The sequence below is a fragment of the Myotis lucifugus genome, unplaced genomic scaffold (assembly GCF_000147115.1).
Source record: "Myotis lucifugus unplaced genomic scaffold, Myoluc2.0 scaffold_23, whole genome shotgun sequence".
Taxonomy (NCBI): Eukaryota; Metazoa; Chordata; class Mammalia; order Chiroptera; family Vespertilionidae; genus Myotis; species Myotis lucifugus.
This window is the reverse complement of record NW_005871071.1, coordinates 5684035-5688203: the sequence shown is the minus strand read 5'-3', so window position 1 is coordinate 5688203 and position 4169 is coordinate 5684035. Positions and strand designations below refer to the sequence as shown.

Sequence of the window (4169 nt, the reverse complement as noted above, 5' to 3'; positions counted from 1 at the left end):
GTGTTGTATGAAAGGAGAGAGGGTTAGCACCCCCCCTTGACAAGGATGGAAGAGGCTCTCGGGCCTAACAACACGCATACGGTTAAGGCATTGCCACCTACTTCGTGGCATCTAACCACTGTTTTTTCCAGTCAGAGAAAGATAAATACCACATGATCTCACTCCTTTGTGGAATATAGAGAACAACATAGACTGATGAACAGGGACAGATCCAAAGACAGAGAAACAGCGATCGGACTATTAATCCCCAGAGGGAAAAGTAGGGGAGGGTGGGAGTAAGGGGAAGAGATCAACCAAAGGACTTGTATGCATGCATATAAGCCAAACCAATGGACATGGACAACAGGGGGATGAGAGCATGAGTGGGGGGTGGGGAGGTTGGGGATTAATGGGGGGATGAGGACACATTTGTAATACCTTAACTAATAAAGAATTTAAAGATTAAAAAAAAAAGAAGAAGAAACATCAATGATGAGAGAGAATCATTGATCAGCTGCCTCCTGCAGCCCCCCACACTGGAGATTGACCCACAACCTGGGCATGTGCTCTGACCGGGAATCAAACAGTAACCTTAGGTTCATAGGTCAACACTCAACCTCTGAACCACGCCAGCTGGGCTATATTGCTGTTTTATATTTAAAGAACCTGAAGGAAGCACAGAGAAGCTAAGTGGCCTTGCCGTAGGCCACTTAGCTAATAAGACTTGCTTAGTCATAATATTGTAAACACTGAATATTTTAAGTATAGTAGTACTACTTGGCTTTTATAATGTCACACACACACACACACTTATAATTTCAGTACCTGAATAAAGCTGCCATTAAAATTTAAGTGTGTGTGTGTGTGTGTGTGTGTAAATAACATGTAAATGGATAGACTATCTCTGAGGGACTGCAACAGAAGCTGGAAACAGTGGCTTCCCCAGAGGAGAGGAGCCAGGGGATTTGAGGATAGTAGGGAAAAAACATCACTTTGTATTGTGTACCTTTTTGTATTATTTTAATTTTGTCCCAAGTAACTGGATTGCAAAATTAATTTTTAATATATATATTTAATATATTTTTATTGATTTCAGAAAGGAAGGTAGAGAGAGAGAGACAGAGATAGAAACATCAATGATGAGAGAGAATCATTGATTGGCTGCCTCCTGCACGTTCCCCACTGGGGATGGAGCCCGAAACCCAGGCATGTGCCCTAACCGGGAATCGAACCGTGACCTCCTGGTTCATAGGTTGATGCTTAACCACTGAGCCACGCCAGCTGGGCCAAAATTAAATTTAAAAGAAGTAAAAAGATAGATACCAAAATGTCATTACTGCTTAGTTAACTCTGGATGCTGAGATTTTTTAAAATTTTGTTCTTTTCTCTGTTTTCTAAATTTTCTACAACAAACATGGATTAGTTTTAGAATAGGAGGGGAAAAATTCTCATTTAGGGAATATGTATATCCTTCATTCAACTATATTTTTCTTCCTAACTTGGCATCTAGGATTCTATGACTAGAAGTGTTCAGATCTGAAGAATGAGTAAGTCTGGGGTTCTTGAGCTAATAAATGAAAGTTGTTGTTTGGTCATAGTCCATGGTGGATTCTAATAATTATTATTTTTATGTAGGACCTCAGTTTATTCAGTTGGAGTTATAAAAGCTATGTAAATGTAAAGCTGGTTTCCTCGTGGAAGAGTTTTCAGGCAATCAAAAAAAAAAAAAAGACAAACATCACATAATAAAATTTAAACTGTTTTCCAAAATGATAGCAAGTCTTTTCCCCAAATCTCTTTCCTGTCATCATCATTAATCTAACTCACTTTTATAAGATTCAGCTGTCAACTCCAAAGCACTGGTATATAATTGCTCTCTGTGCAAATGTGAGTTTGGAAAAGTCCCAGTACACTTCCTATGAAAATTTGCATTTATGTTAAGAAAAAAGAAGAGAAGGTAATGAGTCAGAAATGATTTCTTAGGACTGAAGCAAAGATGGTCCCTTTGCTCTTGAATCTAGAGTTAGATTTAGGGACTGGCTTCCCTGAGTAGGTAGGATTTAGTCTCTCCCAGATGCTTAAGGGTTACCAGGGAGCTATGTCCTTAAAAGACCCACGCAGCAGACCGGATGAGGTCAGTGCACTCCACATTACAGAGCCGGAACTTCAGCTTCTGGTGGAAGGCGTTGGAAGGAACAAAGAAAGGAGGACACAGAACGGGGAGGGCTGGCTGCTGTGGGTGTGGGTGTGAGTAGAGCAAGCCGAATAAGTAAAGTGATATGCAGCCAGGAGACGAAAGAAATTGAAAATGAGAAGTATGAGGAAGGAGAAAAAAGAAGGAAAAATCGACAAAAAAGACAAAGGGAAAGGAGGAACCATCCACGAGAAAAGAGGATGGCAAAAACTTTTTAAAAGAACATAATAAATTTGTACAAAGACTATTGAAATAAAAAATGGGGAAAAAAAACCACACTCTTAACAGGATAACCAAAGAGACAGAAAAAAAATTAAATGTTATAGACTCTCCTGCCAGCCAATATCCTAACAAATCAAAAGGAACCACTAAAACAGATTCAGCTTAAACAAAAAAGACAAAATTGAAAATTTCAAGCTGTCAGAAGGGAGGGGATTGTGGGTCTGGGTGAAAAAGGTGAAGGGATTAAGCAAACAAAACAAAACTCATAGACACAGACAATAGTATGGTGATTACCAGAGGGAAAGAGGGATGGGGAGGTAGAAGAGGGTAAAGGGGATGGTGAGCACACAATATACAGATGATTTATTACAGAATTGTTCACCTGTAACCTGTCACCCCAATAAATTCAATTTAAAAAAAAAGAAAAAGCCCTGAAAGTTTCACTACAACAAAACCCTCTAAATCTCTTCACTAGATACCTTTATTCAACTGGTTATTTTATTTTTGATGAAAATTTTCAATATTTCATTTTTTCAAATAATGTTTTATTTTCCAATGACAGTTAATAGACAATATTATATTAATTTCAGGTGTATAACATAGTAATAAGACATTATATAACTTACTAAGTGATCACCCCAATAAATCTGATTCTCATCTGACACTCATTCAGTGGGTTATTTTAGAATCTGTGAGAATACAGCAGAATATCATCTCATTGTAAGGGGGAACCGTTGGCATGTAGGCTGAATCTGACCCTCACCATATTTCATCTAATCCATAGAGGGATTTCTAAAAGGAGATACACCATACTTCATGCTTGCAATTGCCAAAAGGCATTATGGTATTGAAACCATTAATGGTAGTATGGCAAAAGGCCACAAGATGGTGATAGCATACCCCAAATTCTCTCCTTTCTCTCTCTCTCTCTCTCTCTCTCTCTCTCTCTCTCACACACACACACACACACACACACACTTACCAATTTTCCTTAACACAAAAATTGCCTCAGGGGAGTGTTTGTGGCAGTGGTGTGAATGAGAGAAGAGATTTGAAAATCTAACTTTAGACAATAATCAAAACACAACAAAATTTAGAAGTATTTTTCTTTTTTTAAAATATGTTTTTAGAAGTATTTTTTTGGTTTCTCTTTTTTTCCCAATTTAAAAAAAAAAACAACACTAAGGAAACATTTTTCAGCTGTAGGCACTCTGATTTTTTAAAAATATATTTTATTGATTTTTTTACAGAGAGGAAGGGAGAGGGATAGAGAGTTAGAAACATAGATGAGAGAGACATCGATCAGCTGCCTCCTGCACACCCCCTACTGGGGATGTGCCCAAAACCAAGGTACATGCCCTTGGCCGGAATTGAACCTGGGACCCTTCAGTCCGCAGGCCGACGCTCTATCCACTGAGCCAAACCAGTTAGGGCCAGACACTCTGATTTTTATGTATCTACTGATAAAGCAACACACTTAAAGTAACTGTTACCTTTTGGGGAAATGTTAAATTTTTTTCTTCAGCTTCATAAAATGAACTTTCCAGTGAAGATTTTATTTCCTTGACTGCAATTTATTTCCTTATTTATTAAGGGCTAATCCCTTACCTTAAATTGGTGTGACATTTTAGGTTAATAATGGTTCATATTGTCATATGGATACATTTAACTTTCCAACATGCAAACACACATGCATATACTATTTTTATCTGCTACTTAACACAGAAACAAAATTTGGATGGAGAAATAGGCTAGAATCCTCAGCTTAAAATGC

The 4169-nt window shown here is 37.9% G+C and overlaps 1 non-coding gene across 1 annotated transcript; it reads left to right on the top strand.

Annotated features, from left to right (window-relative positions):
• LOC111825392 lies at window positions 1-127 on the top strand. The gene has a single exon (XR_002828553.1). It is a non-coding gene; the product is annotated as a U6atac minor spliceosomal RNA (small nuclear RNA).
• Window positions 128-4169: the final 4042 nt, after the last annotated feature.